This window comes from Nilaparvata lugens, unplaced genomic scaffold (assembly GCF_014356525.2).
Source record: "Nilaparvata lugens isolate BPH unplaced genomic scaffold, ASM1435652v1 scaffold3837, whole genome shotgun sequence".
Lineage (NCBI taxonomy): Eukaryota > Metazoa > Arthropoda > Insecta > Hemiptera > Delphacidae > Nilaparvata > Nilaparvata lugens.
The window spans coordinates 18,244-31,002 of NW_024090477.1; the positions used below are offsets into that span (position 1 = coordinate 18,244).

Here is a 12,759-nt window from a genome sequence, read left to right on the forward strand (position 1 = left end):
TTTGAGGGTACAAATCTATTCAGTCATCAATCTATTTAGTGTCACTATGAAAATAAACTTAGAAAGTACAGTGAAAATTGTCGTTTCAATTTTTAATTCGAAATAGAAAAGGATAATTTCAGTTATTGATCGAGCGAAGTGAGGTCTAAGATTCAAGTCGACGGTTTGGCATTTCTCTTAATGTTTAAATGATTATATGTTTATATGTTGCTCATTTACGGCGAAACGCGGAAATAGATGTTCATGAAATTTGACTGGTATGTTCCTTTTTAAATTGCGCGTCGACGTATATACAAGGTTTTTGGAAATTTTGCATTTCAAGGATAATATAAAAGGAAAAAGGAGCCTCCTTCATACGCCAATATTACCGTAAAAATCAGACTATGGAATTATAAATTATTCATCATAAATCAGCTGTCTAGTGGACTATAATACTAACCGTTCAAAAACATCGAACATCTTGAAAATGTATCTTTCCATCAACGTTGTAGACAGTTGCAGCCAGACCTGATAACAGCGCTCACACTCACATTCCGGAACGACACGTCACGGTACGATAGGACAGAAAGCTCTGTTTATTTAGAAGTTTTTCTAGACATTCTAAATTGATAAATTATTTGTCAATTTTTGAGAAAACATAATAACAGGTTAATGTAACTTACTGAGCGCGAGGTCTACTGTTCACAGAACTACTAGTGTATCTAATTTGAACTATTTTCTCATACTTTGATAGACAATACCTATATTGGTGTTTGGTTGAGCCTCCTCCAATCCTGGATTTTATTTGTGAAATTATCAATGAATCATTTTTTTAATATTAAAATATTGATGGAGATTCATTCTTATTCATCATGCAAGCTCCTCAATTGAGCCCACGAATTCCTTGAACTTATGAATAAGTCTATAAGTACCATATAAATAATGCTGAAAAATTCCTGTTGATGATTTTCATAATAAGCAGTTTGTTTCAAATCCAAAAGAAAAGTTCAAATAGTTAACGTTATCTTGATTCATAGATTTTCTTTTCATAGGAATTAATTCATTGTTAATCTTTATTATAGAGCATTGTTAATCTTTCTTTTATAGTGTTATAAATGTTAAACTTTAGACTTTATTTTTTCTCAAATTATTAATGGATTATTTTTTTACAGGTAAGCTGATACTGCTATGAATAGAACCGGGCTCAAACCCCTTTATTTCTGGTAAGTTTTGATATATCGTACTTCTTATGACCAGTAAAATGATAAACCAAGAATAAATAAATGAATATCAGTTCATTATCTGTAGTGGAACAATGTTAGATACGCAACAGGCAACATCATAAAATACAAACTAATTTTTAAAAACTATAGAGCACCAAATTTCCTAAATGTAGATTTAATCGAAACAAGAAGAAGAGTTGTAAAATATAGATTCCAATTGCAAATTATAAAAATATTGATTTATTACCAAATTATTATATTCTCTCATTACATTGATAATAAGATTATTACGATTAAATCTATGACCACCATAATTGAAAACATTCATTTATTGATCCAATCATTCATGAAAAATTATTGGAGGAGAAAAAACAGGGAATGTTTTATTCATCATTACAATCTTACAAAAAATTATCATTACAAAATTATATATAAAAATATTTAATATCATTACAAAAAAGTAAATGATAAAGCTATGTGTAACCAGTTTTGAAGATTCATAAATTTCAATATACAGTACTTTTTTATAGTATCTCTATTTTTAATAAATTGATTGACCAGTTCCAATTAATTTACTCTCTATATTTGGTTTATAAAATTATGTATTACCATTATTGATGTACAAACGTTTGAATGAACATCATTGATTAATTGGCTTATTAAAAAATAAATATTCCCTGTATCCACTAAAGTGTAGTAAATGAAGTAAACTAAATGATCGAGTTATGTTCACAAACTATGTTTTTTCTAGATAATTTTCGGAGAATATGAATATCAAATTGAATTGAATTAAAAATAGATATTTACTACAAAAAATGAATAAAATACAATAATGGAGCTATGTATTGGTTTTTCTTTACAATCAATGAATTGAAGAAGATAAACATAGTTTTCTCAAAATATGATAAATAAATAAAACTAAACTAAAAAATAAATCTTTACTCCAAAAAATTGTATATAAATTACTAAAAAAAAAATGAATCAAATACAATAATCAAGCTATGTATTGTACCGTATTGAATTTTGCTGTATTTCTATGTTTTTTCTGTTTTTTGGTCTTTTCTTTACAATCAATGAATTGAAGAAGATAAACATAGTTTTCACAAAATATTAAAAATAAATAAAACTAAATTTAAAAATAAATATTTACTACAAAAATTGTATAATCGAGTATGTCTTTTCTGTTTTTTGGACTTTTCTTTACAATCAATGAATTGAAGAAGATAAACATAGTTTTCACAAAATATTAAAAATAAATAAAACTAGATTTAAAAATAAATATCTACTACAAAAATTGTATAATCGAGTATGTTTTTTCTGTTTTTTGGTCTTTTCTTTACAATCAATGAATTGAAGAAGATAAACATAGTTTTCACAAAATATTAAAAATAAATAAAACTAAATTTAAAAATAAATATCTACTACTAAAAATTGTATAATCGAGTATGTATTTTGCTATTTATTGGCTTTTTCCTCAACATTCTTCGAATTGAAGAAGACCCAGCTTTGTTCAATGAACATGTGTGAGAATTGTGTGTTCCAAAAAGATAAGGTCCCACCGAGATTTGAACTCGGATCGCTGGATTCAAAGTCCAGAGTGCTAACCATTACACCATGGGACCGCTGGTGAGAGAGAAACTCTAACCGCGGCATTTAAAATCAGGCGTCGCGCTTATCTCTGTTCGGGTATTTTCGGCTGTTGAGATCTGCATTGCCGAAAATCGAACTGAAAATGCAGAAAGAAGATAATAAAATTGATGAAAAACAGCTAATAAATAATAGAAAATGTCCTTGAATATTATAATACCAGAATAGTTGTAGAGAACTTAGAACATTGTATACAGAAAACGCATAGGCCTTCTGGGCTATCTATATTCCGTTCTTTTCTATCATTATTTTGTGATGTAGCCTACCTAGGCTAGAATAGAACCAATAGAATTATGTATTTCTATTCTGTTTTATGTTATGTCACTACTATTTCTATTTTTTTCTTGTTTATCGTTTTTTATTTTGTGATGTAGCCTACCTAGGCTAGAATAGAATACAATTATTTCTATTCTGTTTTATGTTATGTCACTACTATTTCTTTTTTTTCTTGTTTATCGTTTTTTTTATTTTGTGATGTAGCCTACCTAGGCTAGAATAGAATACAATTATTTCTATTCTGTTTTATGTTATGTCACTACTATTTCTTTTTACTTGTTTATCGTTTTTTTATTTTGTGATGTAGCCTGTCTAGGCTAGAATAGAATAGAATAGACTGCCTTTATTTTTGACCTGCTGTAGGCTACTGAGGGAAAAAGATGAAAGGATGCAGAAAGATTATGAGAAATGTAAGAAGAGGATATAATAATATATAGCGGATAATTTTGGAGAAATACAGTTTTAGGCTATGCCTGTCATTATTGTCTTCTCCCAATCATATTCTATTGTAATAAAGATTGTGATTGTCAATGAAATAATAAATAGACAATGGGAAATAGATCCTTCTTTATTATACCACATATGAATAGAATAGGACTGTACTGTCTTATACTGTCTACAATATACTTGGAAATATTCATCCAAATATGAAAAATATTTTGAGATTTCTCATTTTTGTTTCATCTTCTATATTTTTCACAAAATTTGCATCATTTTAACAGAAAACTGTGCTGGATTACAGGATAAAGATGAAAATAGTTGAAGAGATGAGAATAACAATAAATAAACAAAATAACAATAAATAAACAAAATAACAATATGCTTATACATTGTTCCATGAATTTGTGTAAAGAGAATGAAAACATTCATTTTTATTGAATTAAATTTGTATACTCTCACTTCTCCATTCCCAATTTATTGTGAATAACATTTTTCCATCAAAATAAACAACTAGATACTTGAAATACGGTGTATTGGATTTTTATAAATTACTCATTTATTTATTGGTTGAAGCAAACAAATACAATAATCAGAAAATGAAAAACAGGTCATATTGCCTAAAACTACTCTTATTCCTCAATTTTGTCTTAATTAGTTCAAATTTGTTATCTTCATATAAACGTTTACTCCAAACAATTAATCTAAAATTCCAAATCAGAATAAAACTACAGTATCAATATTATTGTAAATTTGAGATTTGGCTAACCCTCCACCAAGGCGCCTCAAGTCAAGAAGATACTTGAGACTTGAAGAGCAGGAAGAGTCTATATTAAGTATTTAATATATTAAGTGTAGAATTATAAATTAACTTTGGCCTATGAATGCATATCCATATATAATAAGATAACTTAATTAATACAATGTGCAGTGATAATTAAGTGTAATATTTAACTATAATTTGGTGTTTTAATTTTTCTAAATTTAAAATTTGCATCTCATATTAATTTTTGGACGAAAGTTGAGCTTGAACTTCTTACAGAAGAAACATAACCTATTTTTTGGACATGTAATCTAAATTTGGGAATGGAATAGTTTTGGGCCAAGCCTGTTGTTCTTTCCCAATCATATTTATATTATGATTTGTTATTGTATCCACGTATAAATAAATAAATAATTGTTAATTGTAAATTTTATGTGACATTTATTCCAATGTATATTTTATTCCAGTCTACATTTGTTATTGGTCTTTTCCTATTTGAATTCATTTCTTTTTCTGTAGTTATCTTGATTTCTAATACATTGAAAAAACTCTTTTGACTATTACTCATGCTTCACTTCACATAATGTCTCACAGTTTGAGTTATGTAGGTACAGTAAACAGTATATTGAATTTGTTCCTTCTATTTGCTTGGATTTAAGTCTGTTAAGGACACAAATCATGCCGACAGACATTTTCAGGTCAACAATAATTCAAAGCAGCTATGAAAAACGTCATTGTGAACACACATTTGTGTTTGACTCACACCAATTTGACATATTTTCACCTTCATCAATATAGCGAGACTATGTAAAAATACTAGAAGTTGTCTAATTTATTTAGGGTTTTCATTAATTTGTGGTTAGACAGTTTCTAGTATTTTTATTTAGTATGGACGATGTTAACTCATGAGTAACATCTAATAAAAATGTTATAATGTACTTCATTTTAGTAAACTCATGAATAACATCTAATAAAAATGTTATAATGTACTTCATTTTAGTAATGTTATTTTCATTTTTAGGCAAGGGAAAGTCAAACTTCTTCTTTTCTGCTCTATTATAAGATGTTGAAAAAACTATAGTGAGGTCCACGTTATAATGACAGTATTTGATCAACTTTGGTTTTGCTATCCTTGTCCATTCGACAAAGCCGGTGGTACTATCCTTTTCTAGGTCCACAACGATGCCAATTATGTTTTTGACAGTATAGAAATATAATTAATTAATGAAGAGAATCGGCATCGCTATTCTTTTATCTACATCCACTGTCATTATAACGTGGACCTCACTATAAATACATTCTTGTTCTTCACAGATTAGGAGGTGAAAACTACCTTCACACGCGAGATTTGAGAAAATTCAATGATCTAATATTATTAATATCTTCTTGATTTATATCATTTCTATCCATCCATAATATCATTCCCCTCTTTCATTCATATTCATTTTCATAACAATATCAGATTTCTTCAATGTTGTTTTCCATCACGAACTGCTTATTATCAAATCACTTTTTGCTTTTAGAAAAAACGACTAGCAGTCAGATATTTTACAATGAATGAATTAATCACTCACTGGACAACGAGATCCGTGAGATGAACCATTTGGTTGTCGACCAAGAAGATGGCGGAACTGCCGAAAGATCTCGTTGTCCAGTGAGTGATTAATTCATTTATTGTAAAATATCTGACTGCTAGTCGTTTTTTCTAAAAGCAAAAACTGATTTAATATCAGATTTATTTGTGGAAAATAACTGAGTAGTAATTTATCTAACTTTTTGTTTTTTTAATACAAATGTTTATTGTTTTATGAACTGTATGAATTTCACAATATCAGTTATAAATTTGGAAGCATTATCAAGAATAGTGGCTTTAGTTATATAATACATCTTTATTCAATGGGAAAGTTAAACTTCTGCTCTATTATAAGATGTTGGAAAAATTAAATACAATCTTGTTCTTCACAGATTTTGTCTTTCAGGTGATGAAATGATTAATGAGTTATAATAGTTTATAAATGAGTGATATAAGTTATGTTTACGATTATTAACATTTAGGCTACAAGACTTGAGCTATTTCGGACTATGTGTAACCTTATCTCAATTTGGGAGAGGAATAGCACAAGCACAACCAAGCTCCTTGTACACTCACGACGACTAAGCTTCTCTCACAGGAGCTCTGAATTTGAATAACTTTGAACTTATACTGTGAATAACTTTATGGTTGAAAGTTGGGACAAGTTAAAAACAAATTTTCTTGCTCTATAACCAAATCAAGAGAATTTCACTCACACTTCCAAAAATAGTAAAACATAAATAAACCCAGACAAGATAAATTATCTTCTTCAGCCATCTTGTTAGGTACTTATGTTTAGAATAAAAATGTATAATTTAAATTAGGATAAAAATTTATTGAAATACTCATTTCTCAATGAATAGTTCAAGATATACAATTTTTACAGTTGAGTAGGACTACCTTATTAGAATTTGAATAACTGTAGACTTATACTATGAATAACTTTATGGTTGAAAGTTGGGACAAGTTTCAAACTAATTTTCTCACTTTATAACCAAACGAAGAGATTTTCACTTACACTTCCAAAAATAGTAAAACATAATTAAACCTAGACAAAGTAAGTTATCTTTTTTAGCCATCTTGTTAGGTACTTATGTTTAGAATAAAAATGTATAATTTGAATTAGAATAAAAAATTATTGAAATACTCATTTCTCAATGAATAGTTCAAGATATACAATTTTTACAGTTGAGTAGGCCTATCTCATTAGAATTTGAATAACTTTAAACTTATACTTTGAATAACTTTATGGTTAAAATTTTTTGAGTCAAGTTTCAAAGAAATGCTCTCAGTTTATAACCAATTCAAGAGAATTTCACTTACACTACTAAAAATACTTGAACCCAGACAAAGTAAGTTATCTTCTTTAGCCATCTTGTTAGGAACTTATGCTTAGAATTATCTTCACAACATATCATACCACGTGGATGTAAACAAACCCTAATCTTTGTCGGCCCTTTTGTTCGGCTACTCGACTAACAAACAGAAATAGTCTAAGAACAAACCATTTCTGAACAAAATGTCTTTTGTAGCAACAGAAAAAGAGATCAACAGTAGCAGATATGGCTGGTTTGTTGTCAAGTTACGTCATGACGGAAAACTGACACTGAAAACTGAGATTCTAGGGCCGTCTAAGAAACTAGACACGCTAGTTGTAGTTCTCGTTCAGATTACGGTGCCCGGGAAAATGTGGCATTATCTGGCTAAGATGTTATCTGGCTTTCGTTACTGTTTACGTTGTGTTATTTTAGTGAATGTAGTTTGCAGCAATGCTCTTTTCGTCTTAAACTAGACTGAAGAAAATTCAACGTTGTCACGAAGTGACATTTCAGTTGGTTCCCTTCTAGAAATTCATGTAATGAGTGGTAAAAGTTTCTGAATTACCTATTCTGTCAAGTTCTGCTCTCATTGTAAAGGAATGACATTTTTGTATTCTTTAATCATTTTTCAGATAGTGAAACATTCATTAAATTTATAAGAATAGGCTAAATTATTAAATGAACTTAAATCTTCAAGTTTCACACACAATAAACAAGTTACAGATGGAATTAGATAGATAATGCATTTATTTAAATGCCAATCAGCATTAGGATTTAGGATCAGCTTTGATCCTAAAGCTGATTTGATCAGCTTTAGGATTTTCGTTAAATAATAATTCCACAATAAACAAGATAGCAAAATAGCAAAAGAGATGAGCAATAAACCAGATTGAAATTTATACATTAACTTTTAAAGCTTCAACTTTTTTACAGTTTTACATTAACTTTTTTATAGCTTAACTTTTAAAAGTAACAAAAAAATTTCATTCATTGTTGTAAATTTCATTCTATGAGGAGGCTAGTTATATAAAATGGAGGAAAGAATTGGCTTTTACACGTACGAGATAGGAAATCATCAGGTCTGAACTACTGGACTGATTAACTTGGAATTTTGCATATTGATACTTAATTTACCGAGGATGGTTATTAGGCCTATTTTAAATTCTTTAAGATTTCAGTAGGTCAAGTTTATAATAAAATCCTTTCGCGGAGCACGGGCCAGCTGCTATAGTCATGAATAAGATAGTCTAGTCAGCATTATAAATGACGAGTTCCACTTTATAAAGTAGTTGATTAACGTTTGTGTTGATATCCTTGTCTATCATTCGATAATGTAGATCCATTTTTACCTCCACGAAGTAGCCAGATCGTCTCTCAACATTGTAGAAATTAAATCAATTAACAGAATATTATTTAATCTCAATTATGTAATTGTATTTTTTAATCATTGAAAAATATATTTCCTTGATGAATAGAACATGATTCATTGTTGAATAAGAATGAATACATCAAATTTTATATACTAGTATCAGCTATCCTCTATGGAAGGCAATAGCAAGGCAGATAATCGGCAACGCTGTTCTCTTATCTTTCTCTATTGCAGCTATAACATGGACCTCACTATTTATATAGTGAAGTCTCTATAAATACCTTGTATTTTATAGACCTTGGTGTACAAAAGGTACACAAGCGCTACCGAGCGGCGAATAAAGTAACTATGACAGCATAGTTGCACTGATTCACCGCTAGATGGTGCTGCCTGTATCAAATACAATATTCCTGTCCGAGCAATGCTTGATTCAAAACTGTATTGTCAAGAATTTCAAAGCGTTTCGTTTACCACAAAATTGGATGGAATATGAATTGAATTGAATAATTCCCTTATCAAGGGCGGAGTTAAAATCTAGGTCCTCTCTGCCACATAACCCTGATGAGAATTTGTTGAGAATATTAGAATAAACTTTTCTTTTCATATTAATGAGCTCTGAATGTAGGTACCACCTTATTTAGTTGTATAATTTATTTCAAATAATTTGAACTTTGAAATACATTACTATCAAAAACTGAATAAGTAGGCTGACATTGATAGCCTACACACAGTGAAAATCATCTTGGAAACCCATTAAATGCAGTATAAAGACAATACATTTTATTTATCTAACGTTATAATTTATTCAGCTTTTCAGCTTGGCATAATAATTATGAGCGCTCTGATAATAATAATATTATACTATTATTCATTTTGAACTGAGTTTCCTTGCAGTACAATATTGGGTCTATTTTGCCAAATAATTTGATGCCACCGTTGAGAAAAGAATAGTATTTTATTTAGAGAAGATATTATTCTTTTATAGATATTTTATTCCTTTTAAAGAGAAAAGAATATTCTTTTGTCTGTGATAACACTTAAATAATACTAGAAAACGCATAAAGCAGATATGCATGAAAAACGCAGAAAATTGATCATAAGTAGGCCTATAGTGTTTCGAACTATCTTTTTCTTGAAAACCCATTATTTATTAGAGGTGGGCCTACTGAACTTAAAGTTTCTCATTTTTACTCCCAAATCCTGCAAGAGCTATGAAAAGCATAAATTATTGAGCAAAATTTAAAAATAAAATATTTTATAATAAATCAGTCGAAGATTCCAGAGATAAACTAAAAAAATATCAAGCTCGAGTTAAAATACAGTTTGAAGAATTTCAATAATGTTTAAATGAATTTTCCAATACCGTAGCCTACCTCAATTCTCTCTAAAATTTTATTTCATGAATGGAAATAAATTTGTGGTAGTTCAAGAAATAGATTCTCAAATTAATTCCTCGATAATTATTATTATGTAAATACAGTATAAAATTTAAGTATAGTCCAGTATTTTATTTTGTGATCAAAAAAATTTGTTTCCGCCCGGGATCGAACCGGGGACCTTGCGCGTGTGAGGCGCACGTGATAACCACTACACTACGGAAACCGCTGGGAACCGAAGCCAATTTTACTGTACATGAAACTGGAATAGCCCCTCTCCGAAATTTTCCGAACATCCCTGTGTTAAAACGTTACCTGATGGGACGGTATATCCTTGACCTACACTTCATCAGTTCAAGGTTACCTGCGGAGTATTTCGGTCTTCTGTGTGTGTAAAAAATGAGAAAATTGAACGTTTTGTGAACTAAATTTCCTCGAATTTGATGAAAATTAAGCTTCAACAATCAAAGGTGAGTAAAAATAGATATTAATCTGATCGTAGATTATTTACTTCTAGAATTTCACTACAGAAAATAATAAATTCCTCACAAAAAGCAACGTTTTTTATACCGGTTTCATTCATGTACTTTCTTGTACGTGTCTATCTCAGTACATTGTAATAAAAAGATAGCCTAATCAGTGTTAAAATTGACGCAGACTTTGATATACAGGAGTTAAATAACACTCTGTAAATGTAAATAAATATAAAAAGACAAAAAAAAAGATAGCCTAATCAGTGTTAAAATTGACGCAGACTTTGATATACAGCAGTTAAATAACACTCTGTAAATGTAAATAAATATAAAAGATAGCCTAATCAGTGTTAAAATTGACGCAGACTTTGATATACAGCAGTTAAATAACACTCTGTAAATGTAAATAAATATAAAAGATAAAAATAAAAGATAGCCTAATCAGTGTTAAAATTGACGCAGACTTTGATATATAGGAGTTAAATAACACTCTGTAAATGTAAATAAATATAAAAACTGTATAATTACAACAGAATTACATACAATCAAATCAATAAGTTCACAATGAATCATGATTAGATACGGTCATGACAATTAAGATTGCATTTTCATCGATATTAGTATTTTTTTCATAATTTTACTCATCATTTCATAATTCAAATTCAAATTCTTCATTTTCTGCATAAATACAATAACAAGAAATGTCTGTATATCGCAGTCGTCATAAGTACAATTATATACACATAGGTAACATGTTTTTTGGATTTAGTTAGCATAATAAAAGGTCAGAAAAAGTCAGATGTATAGTATAGTTATAGTTAAAGTTATAGTATAGTTAATAATAAAAGGTTGATTTTTTCTACAATGTAAGTGACATATATTACGATATCGGTGTCAGATTTTCATTGATAATGTGATGATTTTGTTAAATCTTACAACATAACCTTCAATTCTTGTATGATGCCGGGAAGGTCAAAATGAGTTCAAGATCATTGATAATAATGTGATCGTAGATATTTACTTCTGGAATTTCACTACAGAAAATAATAATTCTTCACAAATCCCAACGTTTTCTTGAAACCGTTTCATTCATGGTACTTTCTTATACGTCTTCCCAGTACATAGTAATAAAAAGATAGCCTAATCAGTGTTAAAATTGACGCAGACTTTGATATACAGCAGTTAAATAACACTCTGTAAATGTAAATAAATATAAAAAGACAAAAAAAAAGATAGCCTAATCAGTGTTAAATTGACGCAGACTTTGATATACAGCAGTTAAATAACACTCTGTAATGTAACTAAATATAAAAGATAGCCTAATCAGTGTTAAAATTGACGCAGACTTTGATATACAGCAGTTAATAACACTCTGTAAATGTAAATAAATATAAAAGATAAAAATAAAAGATAGCCTAATCAGTGTTAAAATTAACGCAGACTTTGATATGCCTATAGGAGTTGAATAAAACTCTGTAAATGTAAATAAATATAAAAACTGTATAATTACATATATCAATCAAGAAGTTCACAATGAATCATGATTAGATACGGTCATGACAATATAAGATTGCATTTTCATCGATATTATATTTTTTTTCATAATTTTACTCATCTTCATAGTTTTAATAATCTACGTTGATTTCCTACAATGTAAGTCCACATAATTATTATATTACGATACCAGTGTCAGATTTTCATTGATAATGTGATGATTTTGTTAAATCTTACAACATAACCTTCAATTCTTGTACAGTTCCGGAAAGGTCAAAATAAGTTCAAGTTCATTCATGTTTTCAGGTTTTGTACTACGGTACGGTATCTTGTAGATCTGAAGTAATGTTTACTGATTAACTTCATTCAGCATTGATTGAGTTGGAAGTATTTTAGTGCTTTTTACAATAATTTAAAGAAGTTAATTACTTTCATGTTGTCTATCATTCTATGTTATGAAAAATGTTAATGTCATCTAGGTTTTATGAAAATTGATGGAAAATTCTATTTTTCTACAGTTACGTTGAAAAGTGGCCATTGCTGCATTGATTACAGAACGCAAGAATCACTTTTCCGCTCTAGTGCGGGAAAATTTTTTCTGCACTCCAGATTTGCAACATGGCAACGCAAATACTTAGTAGGTTATATGGAGCAACAGTGCAGCAAAATCAAATGAGTTGGTAACAGTGACTGCTGTGGCTGCTATAGTGAGCAGACGTGCAACGAAGCACAACGAGCAAATTATTAAGTAGATATTATAACCAAGGACAACGAGGACTTTAGGATTTTAGGATTAAGGTTTTTATCACTAATAAAATTACACAGAAAA

General features: G+C 29.2%; 2 non-coding genes across 2 annotated transcripts; both read right to left on the reverse strand.

Annotated features, from left to right (window-relative positions):
- Window positions 1-2,752: 2,752 nt before the first annotated feature.
- Trnaq-uug lies at window positions 2,753-2,824 on the reverse strand. Its single transcript has one exon. It is a non-coding gene; the product is annotated as a tRNA-Gln (tRNA).
- Window positions 2,825-10,116: 7,292 nt separating this feature from the next.
- Trnav-cac lies at window positions 10,117-10,189 on the reverse strand. The gene has a single exon. It is a non-coding gene; the product is annotated as a tRNA-Val (tRNA).
- Between the last annotated feature and the right edge of the window lie 2,570 nt (window positions 10,190-12,759).